This window comes from Carassius auratus, unplaced genomic scaffold (assembly GCF_003368295.1).
Source record: "Carassius auratus strain Wakin unplaced genomic scaffold, ASM336829v1 scaf_tig00029891, whole genome shotgun sequence".
Classification (NCBI taxonomy): domain Eukaryota; kingdom Metazoa; phylum Chordata; class Actinopteri; order Cypriniformes; family Cyprinidae; genus Carassius; species Carassius auratus.
Genome location: NW_020525808.1, coordinates 178,944 through 196,699, shown reverse-complemented (window position 1 = coordinate 196,699; position 17,756 = coordinate 178,944). Strand labels below are relative to the sequence as shown.

At 36.0% G+C, this 17,756-nt stretch overlaps 1 pseudogene; it reads left to right on the top strand.

Annotated features, from left to right (window-relative positions):
* The first annotated feature begins 3,035 nt into the window (after nt 1-3,035).
* Nucleotides 3,036-4,509, top strand: LOC113079949 (chemokine XC receptor 1-like; annotated as a pseudogene).
* Nucleotides 4,510-17,756: the final 13,247 nt, after the last annotated feature.

Here is a 17,756-nt window from a genome sequence, read left to right as displayed (position 1 = left end):
AAAATTGTGCGATTAATTAGTTAATTTTTTTTAATCGATTGACAGCACTAATATAAATGTAATTTAAAAAATAAATTAATAATGATCGATTGTCAAATATTGCACCTGTCAAACATAGCCTACTCTATTTTGCCGTCAATACTGTTGACGGTGTCCTATCAGTAGGTGTGTTAAAAAAAAAAAAAAAAGTTGATAGAAGACAAGAGCCTGGTTTTTTGGCGGCCTCTCTCTATGTCACCTACAGCCGCAGCAGCGCGCCAAGCGCCGCGTGCAGGCACGCTTCTGGTGTGTAAAGACACAGAAAACGCGAAGCAGCCACCACGCTTCTGGCACGCAGTAGAGACGCCACGCAGCCAGTGTGTCACCGGCCTTAAATTACCCTCCTGCCATCCGCCTGTAGTGATCCCGCTTTCTAGAAAGCCACATTGCTACATTATTTCTCTCAACTGTGTTATTTTTACAAAGTAGGACAAAATGGTCACAGAAAAAAAACAAATATTGTTTAATTAAATTATATAGACTGACTGTCTCAAAACTAAACATCTCCCCCCAAAAACATGTCTGACAGAATGCATTGAACTTATATGGCATTTCATCCAGCTTTCTTCCCCTGGCACATACACACTTTTGGATGAAATTTTCCTGGACAGTCAGTCGGCTCTTGTGTGTATGCCCTCCGTAACTAAAAAAAACTTCGACTAGTGTGTATTTTACCCTGCATTAAAACGCACCATCCAGGGAAATTAGCATTAGATTATCCGTTGCTGTTACAGAAAGTGATGAAATGGTAACTTTTGTCAGTCCCCGCTTCCTCTGCACCAATAGAGAGAGTTTTAAGTCTGGGTGGATTGATCATGAGACCACATCGTGCTCGGTTGGGTAGCAGGATGGTCTCCTCACTTATTTTTTTGAAAAGTAATTATGCCCATCTGTAATCTTCACAACATCTAAAGTGCACATAATCCAATACATTGTAAGGATATTAGCAGTCATTAGTTAAGCTTCAAGGTTAAAAGTTATGTAAAAGCTGTTACAGTTGAATTATTTACAGGTATAGTGGTACAGTAATGTTACTTGTACTAGAAGTGTTATGTAGAATTACAATATAGAGTCGTACAGTAATATTATGTGTACTAGAAAGGTTATATGGATGTGTATAGTGGTACAACGGTGTTGTGTGAAAATAAGCACTTAATATTGACAAGTAACACTTCATAATACTAATAAAATTACCTTTACACCACATACTATGTGGCCCTTTTAACCTTTATTGTTTCCACCAAACATTTGACATACTCTTGAAGATTTCTTTAGGTCTTGTCTCAGACCCAATCTCTCTGGTCTCGGTCTTGACTCGGACTCGACCCTTTCTGAACTCGGTCTTGACTCGGACTCGACCCTTTCTGAACTCGGTCTTGACTCGGACTCGACCCTTTCTGGACTCGATCTGGACTCGGACTCGAATGAGCTGGTCTCGACTACAACATTTAGACGCAGAACCACCGTATCTCGTTAGGCTATGACCACAGCAAACAGGACAATATTCAGCTACAGCTACAGCAGTCAAATGAGCTTCAGTAGAACTACTGTGAACTGCGGTTTGATGAGATATCGGTAGACTATTTGTCAGTAAAACTCACTGTCCTGTCCCATCAGCCATTTTACTGTCACTCTTCAACAGTACGCAGACATGTGGCGCACGCTCTACATCACTTCATCATAAATATCCCACACAAGAAACTTTAAGCATAGGCTACATGCCTCGATCTGTCGTCAGCTAAGTCATGAAATCACCAAAACGGTGATCTGACTCTTTAGTGTTACAAGGTCTCAGATGTGAATGGGGAGCAGATGTGTTAAATCGCTCTCACTCTCTCATACTGGACACTGGAAGTTCAACACAGCACCTCATGGCAATGAACTCTCTGAGGATCTGAATAAAATAATTGTTGCTCTACATAAAGATGGCTTAGGCTATAAGAACATCGCCAAGACCCTGAAACTGAGCTGCAGCACGGTGGTCAAGACCATACAGTGGTTTAACAGGACAGGTTTCACTCAGAACAGGCCTCGCCATGGTCGACCAAACAAGCTGAATGCACATGCTCAGCGTCATATTCATTAATGGGTTGCGATATTTTGAGGGGACATTAAAATTACACTGTTATACAAGCTGTACACTCACATCTTTACATTGTTGCATAGTGTCATTTCTTCAGTGTTGTGACGTGAAAAGATATAATAAAATATTTACAAAAATGTGAGAGGTGTACTCACTTCTGTGAGATACTGTATATTGAATCAAGTTTGTTTTATAGGGGTAAATGATCTACAAGCATTTCACATATTTCTATGCACACTAATAATATTAAACTACTGACGCTCCACTACGGTTATACACATTTATTGCGTTTATTTTCAATAAAACTGAAAAAGGCTTAGAAGAATCCTTATAATGTAATTTTTTTATTTATATTAAAAGTTTATTCATCTACTTCGGCTTTCCTATCCTGCTCACAGCGTCATAATTCTCTATAAACCATTTAGGGCCGTATAGGTAAATAATAATAATTTGTAACTGATACAAACTTAACATGTAGCCAGTGCAGAGACTGTAAAATTGGGGTATATATATTTGTTATAAAAACAGACGTAAGCCATCAATAGCCTTTAAAATTACTTAAAATACATTATATATATATATATATATATATATATATATATATATATATATATATATATATATGTATATAAAATGGCATTAACTCTATCTTGCCTCTAAGAAGCCTGTGAAGAGTCATTAAAAGTCTGTACTTGTTTAAAGTCTGTTTAAAATTCAGATTTGACTGAAATGGAAAAAGAAGCAATGCAATTGCATTTTCCCCGGTGAAATTAATTGAGAATAAATATAAACACATAAAGGCAACTTTTTTAACTTCTCAGAAACCACATGCTGCAATGCCCAGCCACATTAAGTTTATTCATTGTGAAACTGCAAGCATTAGCAAAAGGAAATGACTACACTAACAGAAGTCTGATTTCTTTTGTCACTTAGACTATTTTCCTTAAGCAGTTCTACAACACGGTCAACCGTGACCTTAAGGTAAGCAATCCATGTTATTTCATTCTTGCTATATGCTGTATTCTATTCTGTATACTATGCTGTATACTGCAACATGATGCAAAATGCAATAGTTGCATGGCTTTATGACCGGTTAGTTTGCTTAGAAAGTTTCTGCATCATGCAAATATTAGAAAGTACTTTAAAATGCTATTTTTTTATGCTAGATGGAGTTAAACTCAAACAGCACCTATGATTATTACTCATATGTGTATGAATATGGAGAAGAGTTAATCCCAATGTGTGAGGTCGATGACTACAGAAAAACGACCGGCGTGTGCTACGCCACAATCTTCTGCCTCAGCATGCTGGGAAATGGCCTCCTCGTGTTTGCTCTCACCTGCTACGAAGACCTGAACAGGGCCACCAACCTTTTCATGTTCTGTTTGGCTCTTTTCGACCTTCTGTTCACACTCACATTGCCTTTCTGGTGCGTGGAGCTTCTTCATCACTGGGTCTTTGGAGATGTTGCCTGTAAGATCATGACCGGGGCCTATTTCGTAGGCATCTATGGAAGCCTCATCCTTCTCACCGCGATGACCCTCGACCGTTTTGTTGTGGTAGTGGTCAGAAGTCAATGGTTAACACGGAGTCGAAGGCTCAAATGTTCAAAGGCCGCCTGCATTGGTGCATGGATCATAAGTTTGATTGCTTGTCTGAGAGATTCAATAGCCACAAAGGCAGAAGATGTACATATCAACATATACTCATGTCAAAGTCCCAATACAGTTAATGACAAAGTCGGATATTACGCTCAGCTCATTCTGCTGTTTCTTGTACCGTTTGCCATCATTGTTTGCTGTTACACCAAAATAATTTTGACCCTCATGTCAATATCGACCAGGCAGAAATACAAAACTGTGATTCTGGTGCTGTGCATTGTTATCGCTTTCTTCATATGCTGGGGGCCGTATCATATCATCATTGTGTTGATGTCCATCTATACCTTTGATCCCTGTGAACATTATCAGCTGCATATTGCATTTATCGTCTGCAGGATTCTGGCGTTTTCCCACTGCTGCATAAACCCGGCGCTGTATATTGTCTTTGGGAAGTACAGAAATCTCTTGTCAAGTTTATTGTTCTGCTCGCCTGAACTCAGAGGACCAAGTGGATCCCAGCGACTCCAGGATTCAGCTGTACATGAATGAACACTGAATGGCATGCATTATAGTTTTGTATTGTAATATTTGTGTCTTTGAGGTTGCTGTCTTCGGAGAAGTGTGGACTAGTTAGAGCTGTAATGTAGGCTTATGTTTGATGAAAATTCTGAAAGAGGAACAGAGACCAAAAAAGCAGATGAAAAACCAAATGTGATAGCAAAAAATGCTGAGAAGTGATTTTCTACTGTGCAGTAAAATAACTAAGAAATAAAAAGAGGAAATGTCAGTACGCCTCAGTCTTGGGTGGTAATTCCGTCAGTGTCCAGTAGGTGGCAACCGTAGTCAACAAGTGACACATCTGTCAGCATAGCGCTTCGAATTGCACTCTTCAAATGTCATTTTTATTTAAGACCGTTTGGACTCATAAGACATTATTTTTTGTGTGTGTTATTTTTTTCCCTGATATTTAATTTAGCCAAATATATTAGAAGTTAAAATATTTGGATGTCATATGATAGATTCAAAGTTATACAATAAAAATATTGCCTTAAAAATCCTGCGTAGTCATCATCTAGCTACTATAATTGTATAAAATCAGAGCTGTTTGTGCACCACAAAATAAAGGAAGTCATAGAGCAGTTTTACATGTTTTACATTGTGCAAGAAACCATAAAACATTTGGCAGGACGTTAGCTTAATTTTAGTTAAAATCGGTAGAAGTTAATGTTTTTTTTTTTTTTTTTTTTTTTTTTGTATTATACTCTGAGGAATCTTTAATATATCACCTAATGCAGTGGTTTCCAACCCTGGGGCCTGTACCATGAAGCTAGATTAGCTGGCTAGCCAGGTAAGTCTCAGGTTAGTTTGCATCCTGGGTTTTAGGTAGCTACCATGTAAGTGGCTTGGCTTTTAGCAGCATTTATTGCAAAAATACTGTAACTTACACTCCATGGCTAACCTGTTCTGGGTTAGAGAGCTCAAACTGAAGTTGGACCAACCGGATGTGAGAAAAGTGACATGTCTGACACAAAGTCACTCCCCCAGTTTATCTTGCTCCAAATTAAAGGTCACTAATGCAATAAATAAATAAATAAATCAAAATAGAAGAAGTCAGGCTTTAATGATAATTACTGAGTCGTTTTATGATTTATATAATTATTGTGATTCATATTATTATTATTTATCTTTTACACACATGCAATTTTAGTTTAACAGTTATTATAAATTGTTTATTTTAAATAATTATTAATTTATACAGATCATGTAAATAAGCTGTATTATCAAAATATTCAAGTCTCTATCACTACATATTTTCAAATTTATAAACTAAGTTAACAAGTTTCCCTTGTGACTGCACTGATAGAATAAGATTAATTATTTTATTTGAATTTTTCATATGACGTTTAAATTTGTCATATTCTTCAATCTCTTAAACTTTCTCGCGATAAGTAAAATAAACTTGCTTTGTGTTGCAAGGCTCATGATTGGGTGTTCACCAGCAGTGTTGTGCTAGTTACTAAAAAAAATTAACTAGTTACAGTTACTAGTTGCTTAATTCGAAAAGTAACTCAATTACTTTGTTGATTACTTACACCAAAATGTATTGCATTACTGTTAAAAGTAACTTTTTTGTTACTTTTTTAAAGAACTTTCTTTAAGGTTCCCATTAATGTGCTTTCATGCGTTATGGTTTATACAAACACAAAGTAAAACAGAAAGTAATTTCAAAACACTATTTTGATTAAGTCAGACCAGCACAAACTGAATATTGTATATCACAAGGATTTCTGAAATAAATAAAAAAACACCTGAATAATATATTCAGAATCAAAAACTAAAGTGGCTTCTGCATCATAAAAGCTGTTCTGCTGAGCCCTTAAAAATGTTCCTTTCACAGCTTAAGTATGAAAACTATCAACAATGGACAACATAACATAAAACATTTTGAAATAAATAAATGAAAGAAATCTGAATTATTCAAAATCAATTTCGAAAAACATAAATACATACATATATGCTGTTTAAAAATGAAATCTATGTTATCATGCTAAGGAGCTGACTGAAAGCCGGCGACTCCATAGTAGAGACAGGCTGCATGTTTTCAAAAATATTTCCCCTCTATGAGAAAAACATACAGAGAATCACGTAAGCCCCTTGGTGTAGCCCCATTCCACATAATAATATTCATTAAAACTGTATGTTAACAGGTAGAAGCTTGCTGCATGAATTTAAGTAACGGACAATGCACCATAATGGTAATGGAGTTAATTTATTTAAAAAGTAATGAGTTACAGTATTAGTTACTGTCAAAAGTAACTGCATTACAGTAAGGCGTTACTAATTATTACTAATCATACCAATAACTACTGCCCAACACTGGACAACACTCTTAGAAAAAAAGGGTTCATTGGGGCTCTATATAGAACCATATGGTTCACGAACGCGCTTTGAACTCCCGAACTGACTCAAATGATTCGCCAACCCACTACAAACGCCCGAACTGATTCCAATGATTGGCGATCCCGCTCTGAACTCTCGAACTGACTCAAATGATTCGCGATGCCGCTACGAACTCCCGAACTGATTCAAATGATTCGCGATCCCGCTCTGAACTCTCGAACTGACTCAAATGATTCGTGATCCCGCTCCAAACTCCAGAACTGACTCGAATGATTCGCGAACCCGCTACGAACTCCCGAACTGATTCAAATGATTTGCGATCCCGCTCCGAACTCCCGAACTGATTCAAATGATTCGCCATCCCCAAACTGACTCAAATGATTCGCGAACCCGCTCCGAAATCCCGAACCGACTCAAATGATTCGCGAACCCGCCCCGAACTCTCGAACTGAATCAAATGATTCACGATCCCGCTCCAAACTCCCAAACTGACTCAAATGATTGGCGATACCCAAACTGACTCAAATGATTCGCGATCACGCTCCGAGCTCTTGAACTGATTAAAATGATTAATGCTCCGAACTCCCTAAGGAGCTGACTGAAAGCCGGCGACTCCATAGTAGAGACAGGCTGGATGTTTTCAAAAATATTTCACCTCTATGAGAAAAACATACAGAGAATCACTTAAGACACTTTGCTGTAGACCCATTCCACATAATAATGTTAACAGGTGGGAGCTTGCTGCAAGAATCCGTGAGTAGGCTACAGTTTACAAATCCATGGGAACAGATTGCGAAAGTGTGCACGCAGATTATGAATTCGTGGGTACAGTTTCAAAAACCGAGGGTATGGTTTACAAAATCTGAGCGCACGGATTGGAAATTCGTGGGCTAGGATATGACATTCGAACCAGAAAGACACAGTTTACATTTGACTAAAGGGTTTTTGTCTTTATGCTCAACTAAAGTGAAATGATGAGCATATTTCCGCTTTGAGAAACTCATGTTGCTCTTGCCTTGCCTGCCACACATACTTGAATAAACGGAAACACGCCCACAGTGCGTCTTCGTGTTTACAGTGGTTGGCATCCACCAATCCTACAATGCGTCGCTGCTGCAAACAGGTTAGGCTGCACTTCAGTCAAAATTGATTAATTTAAAAAAAAGTAAAGGACAATGCACCATATGGTAACGGTAACAGAGTTCATTTACTTAAAAGGTAATGCATTACAGTATTAGTAACTGTCAAATGGAACTGCGTTACAGTAACGCGTTACTGCCCAACACTGTTTACCAGTGATGTCACACAATCAAGTGCACGTGCTCCACAAACTCAGGATCAAAGCCTGAGTTGACAAAGAAAGTTGATGAACAACATCATGGTACCAACAAAGCTGGATTGGAGAGGTTTGGTTTTGTCAACTCAAAACTAATCCTGTAACTCTGAATTTGTTCAGCTACCATCATGGTACAGGCCCCTGGTCCTTGAGGCACATCTTCCGTGTATTCTTTCTCTGATACCTTGGAGTCTTGGCAGTCTCTAATAATGAGCTGATGATCTGAATAAGGTGTGTTTGATTAAGCAGACATACAATTTGCAGTGTTGGGTTACCTCAAGGACCAGGGTTGGGAACCACTGACCTAACGTAGCTATATGATATATGTCTTGAAAAAAAGTGATTTATCTTATTCAGAGTCCCACACTGTCTCTATCCTGATCTCAGTATTAAAACAACTCTTAAAACAAAAACCCCTGACAGATGCCAGTCAATTGCTCTCTTCTAGACAAGACACTGACTCAGTTCTTGAACTTTTAAATCAAGCCAAATATGTGTTTTGAGGATTTTGTGTCAGAACATTATGTTTATAATCGTAAATAAATATATTAAAGTACCCAAAAAACAACGAATTATTCTGCACTTTTAAAAACATAATGATTCATGTTTCAAAGTTCATCTACAATAATGTACACTATGCTGTTCAAATGTTTGGGGTCAGTAAGATTTATGTATCTATTTATTTTTACAGTTTTATTTTTAAGGAATTAATACTTGTATTCAGTATGGACACATTTATAACGTTAAAAATACTTTTATTTCAACTATCTGCCTATCTATTAATCAAAGACATATAGCTCCTACAAAAATATTAAGCAGCACAATAGTTTTCAGCATTGTTTATACAGCAAATCAGTATATTAGAAAACTAAAAAATACTAAAAAATTACAGAATTTAGCTTTGCATCATAGAAAGAAATTACATTACACAATATATGCAAATAGGAAACAGGTATTTTAAATTCAAAAAACATTTTACAGTTTTTACTTTATTTTTTATCAAATAAATGCAGCCTTGGTGAGCAGAAGACACTTCTTTCAAAAACATTATAAAATCTTACCGACCACAAACCTCTGGAAGTCCCTATAAGAAAAGATGTGGATGCTGTCATAGTCTGACATGTCTGCTTTGACATTTCAGCAGTGTTAAAATGACTGTCTGTTTATAGCACTATCATGCCTCGCTAAATGTCCTCGATCGTGCTGTTTCCCCCACATCAAACATAAACATGAACAGCATTTCAGCAGAGAAATTGTGACTAAAGTCTTGCTCATAATAGAAATCACCACATGAGTTTTATCTTATCTTCTTCCTCAGAGCGCCACGTAGCAGAGATAAGAAAAATAACATTATTTCCTTCAAAGACCTTTGAAATCTGCTCAGCTTTGAACAGAAACAGTCCATCGTTGGAAAAGTTGAGAACAGACAAACCTGTTCACTGCATCTGTTTACAAGTTTCTTGAAAGACGTGGTCTTTTACCATACTGTACCTCTCTGGCAAATGTGTGCTCAGATTATAGCCAGGAGCCAAACAGATGTTGTTTTCTGCTCAATAGAGTCTCATTAGTCCTTCCTGTTCTTACCTGCTTTCTTTATTTAACTGTGATTTTTTTTCTTTTTATTTTGCTGCCTTTTAATTTCCTTGTTTTCTGAAAGTCTGTAACAAATTCCAGGTAGGGGAAAAAAAACATGTCACATTAAATTTGTAATATTAAGGTTTGGTTGTGATGTTATTGTTCCCATTTTTGTTGTTTTATGATCTAATACCATACCACTGCATGCAGTTTAATGGCATTGTCCCAGTGTGACAACTTACCCCATATAGTGCGACAAGATGTTACATTATTAGATTTGATGAGATGTTCATTGAAGTAAAAAGAGTGATTAGCTTTCTTATTTCAGTTTTAAAAATTCTTAGTCTGATAATATGCATAATTATAACGTATTTAGAGATAGGATAGATAGATAAATACTATTTTATTTATATTTGCTAAACTTAATAAATATTTATTTTTATATATTTTAAACTGTATTTGCAGATACAGAGTGCTTATTATATACTCTATGAGGTGCATATGAGCATGCAAACTTCGGAGGTTAACTGAGTTAATTGAGAGCAAACTGGAGTGAAACCCAGTGTTCAGTTCATCCTTGATCAACCCAAAAACATGAGTCACACTGCACAGCTCCTCTACAGGGTCAGAGATGACAATTATAATACAATCTCAAACTACTGTACATTCATGTGTTCTTAAAGCAGTCCATTCGTTCTGAGGCTCCCGTCCTGCTGAGTTTTGCACACCTGTGCTGTTCTGCACAACAGCAGCATCTCTTTGTTGACATTATACTAATTTAACTCCTGGAACAAAGAATTAGAGGCTCATCTTACTAAAACACAACTCTTCTCTTCTAAATATCAATTAGTGCTTGCTAAGACGTACTTAGAGTTATGGATTTGAACAAACCCCTAGCACCATTTGTGCTGCAGACAAACACACACACACACAAAAAAAAAACTCAAATGCTTTTAGTTTTCTAAATATCCAGACTTTAGATTTTTGAGTAGCAGACGTATAACATAATTTGCTCACAAATGGATCCTCTGCAGTAAATGGGTGCCGTCAGAATGAAAGTCCAAACAGCTGATAAAAACATCACAATAATTCACAAGTAATCCACACCCAGTGTGAAGTGAATAACTGTGTTTTGGTGAGAAACAAATCCATTATTAAGGACTTCTAACTTCAAACTGTCTCTTCAGGTCAGAATTCTATAATCCATAATAACGCTTCCTCCAGTGAAGAAGCCAAGCAACATAAAAATAAACCCACATTTTTGTTTAGAATAATTTTGTTGCTTTTAAACATTGCTTGATCTGCGCACATTTCGCTCCTGATTCAGATTAGATGATATTTTCATGTGAGGAAGCAATATTAAGGGTACACTGTAAACATAGAGTACCCGTTTTTTATTATATTTTATTATATATTTGTGAATTATTATTCTTATTAAAAATGGCTGTGATTTTAATGGTTAAAGACTGTAAAATGCTACTGTAAAAACCTATTAATTTTTTTCACACGGTGAAAAACTGCATTGGACATTACATGTAATTTTACAGTAGTATACCGTTTTTGGAAGTGGAAAAGAATGTATAAATTACAATGAATAAACGTAAATTGACATTTCTAGAGTTCCCTGCCTTACATTTTATACTGAATACTTTTTTGTTATAACGGAATCTTCGTGTTTTTTTTTCAGTTAGGGTTGTACATCTAATCTTGTTAAATTAATTTTTATTGCATTATTTCAGTTTCATTGCCATGATGGTGTTTAGTGTTTGTGTGAATGACACTGTGCACCTTTGTATGTTCTATATGTATTTATCATGTATTCGCATACATAAATGAATTTCAAAATAGCTTGTGATGGTTTTTGGTTAATCATGTGACTTTCTCATCACCACCTGCTTTTGGTGGTTATCAGTATATTACAAATGTACAAAACAGATGTATGTACTCCAATAGGTTGACATTTTTATATTATATCAGTTACTGAAATAACAGTATTTGAATGTAAATTTAAGTTAAATCCATAAAACCTAAATGTTATACCATATTCATTGGTATCTGGACTCTCATTCTGTCGGCACCCATTCACTGCAGAGGATCTATTGGTGAGCAGGTGAATTTCTCCAAATCTGTTCAGATAAAGAAACAGACTAATGTATATCTGGAAGTGCCTGAGGTGAGTAAGTTTTCAGCAAATTTTCATTTTTGAGTGAACTATTCCTTTAAGATAAAGCAAGTATTTGATGCTCTTGTCTACTAGTTACCAAACCTAAGCTTTCTGTTCTAGCACATGTTTTAAAATAACACTAGCCATCCAGTGACCTCACAGACATAAGCTACCAGTGACTTTTACTTAAACATGCACACACATATGTGTAACCTCTGCTGACCTCGACGGTTTCGCACACCATTCTCCCACTGGGAGCCAAACTTTTGGAGAAATAAATAAATAAATAGAGTGGACAAAGTGATTTTAAACTGCACTGAGCATGACTAATGGTAGAAACATGTTAAAATCATTGCAGAAATGTCCTTGGGAAGACAAATGAATTTTCAGCAGAATAATTAACTTAATTAACAAATTTGCATGCATATTCATCAGGGCCATTGAAGTCTCTCCAGTTCAGTTTGATGAACGCGACTGTGCAATAACAGCCTCATTTACATTCTGTCTTCCATTGCCATTTCTATGGATTACGGCGGCGCAGGCCTCCATGTTTGTGCATATATCTCACACAGCATTGTCACAAAGACTCAAGAATTGATTGGCTGTGCAGGTACATGTAGGATCCGTGTCGGTTCTGTTCAAGTCCCCCCTCTCTGTCCTTCATGATAGCTGTGGATGGGTACCTCCCTCACCCCCTCTTTCTCTCTCTCTCTCTGTCTCTCTGGTGGGCATGTCTTGGCATGGCTCCCACCTCGTAACTCTCCAGGGTTGCCCGGCTGTTCAGCGTTCCCTGCTGTCTCTGCAGGGCAATCTTTAAAGGCAGTAAGGTGTGACGATACCGAATGGCAGCTTGGCAGCGGTGCCCGAGGATATCGAAGCTCTCTGAGCCGTGCATGGATCGACTGCCGCCATTGCAATCATCAAACTACCTATACATTAACATTGGAGGGTGCGAGTGTGGAGGGACACTCTTTTGTGCAAATGTGATTGGTGTTTTATGCATGTAAAACCATATCTCATTGCTTCCATTAGCCTATAAGTTAGTTTGCAATGCACAAAGAGGCCATTAAAATACATAAATAATGAAGCCAGGTTCACATTACTCTGACAATAACCCTGGACAGCAATAAGCAAGGCATCAGGTGAATAAGACTAATAGATATCACCATACTTTTCCGGGTGACTAATCACAGGGCATTAAGATAGTTGTTTTGTATTCCAAGTTTTCTGAAATGTTATGCTTAAATATGCAGATCAGTCATCTTCTAATTAAATATGCACAAATTTGCATACATTTCCAAAACAGAAATGTGAAGCAAGGTTCAATATTCTTGACATGCCAGTATTTACATGTTGACAAATTTTGTATAGAAGGAATTTCTCTATATTATATACAGTAAATCAGAAATAGTATACTAGACAGTATACTGTAAATTTATTGGGATTTAGGAATAAAATTATATATAAGTGAGGTGGATAAACTGGAAGTTTAGTGTATGTAAAATTTACTGTAGAGGAGATTTCTGGCTCAGTGCATGAGAAAAAAAAAACATTTTGAGAAAATTACCTTATATCTATGAAACACAAGTTGTAAAGATGCTTTTTTTGTTTCGAGGTTTAGCATATGAAAAATGGTTATCAGACGCAAAATGCTACAAAACAAACAAACAGAAGCACAACAGTCAAACGTGTCCATCTAGAGCAAGTTTACATTATAAAAATGCATTATACAAAAAATGCATTTACATAAAAAATAATAATAATCAACTGACCCAGATTACTGTAGTGCCTCAGTTCAAGCGGCATGTGAATTGATTATCTTTTCATATTTACTTACAGCATGATATAACATCAGGGTGTATTATGTATATTTCAAGACATTAATAAACACCATTTTTCAAGTTTGTGTCCACCGATGTTAATCTACTCTCATGTCTGATTTATTTGTCAGACAAAATAGTGGATTCTGTGTTTTGATTGGTCAACATCAATCAAACACCCTGCAAAGGGTCAATTGAAATGTATGCAAAAATTAGTTCTGTGTGAACAGGGTGTATATTAATTTATAAAACGTGGTTTGATCATGTGTTTTTTTAGATTTTGAGCTTGATCAGAGTTGTACCCAGGCCTTCTCCAAAGTTTGAGACATCATATGTCCAGAGCACAAATTGTTCGAGAAAACGTTATTTTTTGAATTACAGTAGGGTTTTGTTCTCCAAGTAATGTGAACTAAGTGATTAATGCTAATAATTGCATGTTTATGTTTTTTTCTCTGGGGGACTAGAGAAAGTTTTTCTGAGAAAGTAAAGATTTAATTAATTCCAGCACAAAAGAATAGGTTTATCTCACCATGAAATCAGGATTAGAAAACAAAGAAATTAATGAATAAATAAATAGAAAAAAAAAATGAAACAAATGCACAATTTCACACCATCCCCTCCCACACAAGGAATTACACTTAGATCCAATATGTTTTGGCGCCCTGGAAATGTATCTGGCGTAATTAGCACCTTGTTACTCTAAGCAAGATTGACAAGAGAAAATCTGTTTCATAAAACAGAACTGTGAAAATGTGTTCATATGTTGCTGTTGTGTTTTTTCTTGCTGAAGAATAAAATGTATTCATGTATTTTATGCCAGTATAGTGAGTATGCAGACCAAATTGTTTTCATGTATTGGTGCTTTTGGTGCTTTTGGTGTGTTTTTTTCTCTAACACACAAATTACATGTCAGCAAATCTTGAAACCTGTAATCTAATTAGAAATAGTATAATTAAGCAATAAGTTGTGAGAGGCTTTATCTTTTCTTAATATGCTACCAAAAGCATTTCTGTGTTTTTGCACATTGATTATAAAAAATAAAAAAAATAAAATAACAAATATTCTAGGTGCAGCTTCTTGTTAAAAAAAAAAAAAAATCAACAGATTCTGGAAGTTGGACTGTTTTAACTTGTCACATCATCTTAAAAACAATGCTCATGATGTGAGATGCTGAAAAAAACGCGAGATGTGTTGCAAACGATCATAAATATCTGACTAGCACGTGTTTACATGGAAAAACGGATGCAAAAATAGGTCCCGTTTGAACGGACCCTTACTTTCTGAAAGATCTTTGTGTTAAAGGCTGAGTTTCACCGGGCTCTCACGGCTCCAGAGAGTGTGTGACAGCCGGGATGTGCGGCGCTGGCGTTTGATGGCCCTATTGATGGGAAAGTTGTGAGGAAAGTCACAGAGCCACAGAGGAATTTGATTACCTTCATCCATTATCCGCACAGTGAGCGACGGAGAAACTCGCCATCTGTCATCCGTTTCATTAGCATCGTCAACACCTGCCCTGCCTGTTTACCACTTCCCTCTCTCTCTCTCTCTATCTCTCTCTCTCTCTCTCATGCAGATTTTTTTCAAACAAGCTTTTAATGAAATAATAAATGTTTTTCTTTGCTCTTGTAAATATAATCTTATCCTGTTTAGGTGAACATATGTGCTTGCTTCATATATGAGATCCGCTTCACAAGTTTGTCCAGAGAAGTTTACAGAGAGAAGGAAGATTTAAATACATAAAGTGCAGTGATTTATTGAGTTCAGGTTCATTACGCCATCTGCATAAAATAAATCAAAACCAAGATGATATGATCAGAGTTTATGTTAACTTTTTTATCTATCTATCTATCTATCTATCTATCTATCTATCTATCTATCTATCTATCTATCTATCTATCTATCTATCTATCTATCTATCTATCTATTAGGGATGCGCGATAATATCGGCACAACATCGGTATCGGCCGATAAAAGCTTAAAATGACCATTATCTGTATCGGCCGATATGAATATTTCTGCCGATGAGCCAAACCGATATTCTCCAAGTGAAATAATTGACCTGTTTTTCAGATGTGAATGTCTGTCTACATTTGTAAAATAATAAATTTATGGTAGAATCAGTACAGAAGAGATACATGGATTTCTCTTCAGTAAAATTAAAGTTTAAATATATCAGTATATATTTGTAAATATATCAGTATATATTTGTATATATATCGATATCGGTATCGGCATCGGCCAAAATTATTTAGAAAATATCGGCATATCGAATATCGGCCAAAATCCAATATCGTGCATCCCTACTATCTATCTATCTATCTATCTGTCTGTCTGTCTGTCTGTCTGTCTGTCTGTCTGTCTGTCTGTCTATCATTCTTTTGTTCTGTTATCTATCTATCTATCTATCTATCTATCTATCTGTCTATCTGTCTATCTGTCTGTCTGTCTGTCCGTCTGTCTATCATTCTTTTGTTCTGTTATCTATCTATCTATCTATCTATCTATCTATCTATCTATCTATCTATCTATCTATCTATCTATCTATCTATCTATCTATCTATCTATCATTCTTTTGTTCTGTTATCTATCTATCTATCTATCTATCTATCTATCTATCTATCTATCTATCTATCTATCTATCTATCTATCTATCATCGATCCATCTATCTATCTATCTATCTATCTATCTATCTATCTATCTATCTATCTATCTATCTATCTATCTATCTATCTATCTATCTATCTATCATCGATCCATCTATCTATCTATCTATCTATCTATCTATCTATCTATCTATCTATCTATCTATCTATCTATCTATCTATCTATCTATCTATCTATCTATCTATCTATCTATCTATCATTCTTTTGTTCTGTTATCTATCTTTCCAACTATCTATCTATCTATCTATCTATCTATCTATCTATCTATCTATCTATCTATCTATCTATCTATCTATCTATCTATCTATCTATCTATCTATCATCGATCCATCTATCTATCTATCTATCTATCTATCTATCTATCTATCTATCTATCTATCTATCTATCTATCTATCTATCTATCTATCATCGATCCATCTATCTATCTATCTATCTATCTATCTATCTATCTATCTATCTATCTATCCTGAAAAACAAATCAGTTGTAGAAACAATTTTGACTCAGAAATTGCTGGTAAATCTATCCATCTATTGTTCTGTTAATCTATCCAAAACCAAGCTGTCAACCAGCAGCTAATGACAAACAAACATGACAGATTGCAGACTACCACACCTTGGCGTTTCAAAAGTAAGGTAACAAAAAAGTGGAAGGAGGAAACAGTCCTTCTGGTTACCGAGGCATTCTGAATTCCTCCTCCAGCCTTCTCTCCAAAATCCCCAGGTGCTGCTGCGGGCCCCATTAGCGCCCGAGTCCCTGCCTCCAGCACGCCATGCGTGTCCCCGATGACACTTTGTTGGATGGAAACCAAGGTTTTCCCCCTCTACAGTCAGATAGCTCACTTCTGTCCAATTGCAGGACAGGGATTGACGGGGGTGGAGTCCTGGAGAACAGGGCCGTCCCGGTGGACAGGTGGAACAGAGGAACATCATGAGCTGAACAACACTAGGACAGGAGGACAGAGGGTGAAACATGACTGTCAAAAAATCAGTGTACTGTTTATTAGGCCACATGTGTGCTTAAAGCAACAGTGCATGCAAAAAGAACAATTCTGTCATTTACTCACCCTCATGTCATTTCAAACCCAAATGATTTTCTTTCCACATCAGTTGGTCTTATAAATGATGATAAACTTTTCCTTTAGAAAGTTGAGAACTAAAATGAACTTAATCATAAATGCACTTTGTACCCAAATTTATTTATTTTATTTATTAACTAAACAACCCATAAAAAACATTTTGATTAGTAAAACAAAGTAAACATTAATTGAAATTAATGAAAACAACAACAACAATCTTTCTGCTATTTGCCTTGGCAAGATTTCTAATTTTCGTTTAAAGTTGAAGTAACTTAATAAACTAAAAACTAAAATGTATTACAAACTACATACACATATTTAAAACAAACATTGAAATGACAAAAACACATGATAAACTGACTGAAAATGTAACATTAAATAGAAAAAATTTACATAAACTATAACACTAAATCAATGCTACTAAAATATTACTGCTTTCTACTGATATTTATTCACTTACATTTATGTACTAATGCATACATTTCTAGTTTTGTA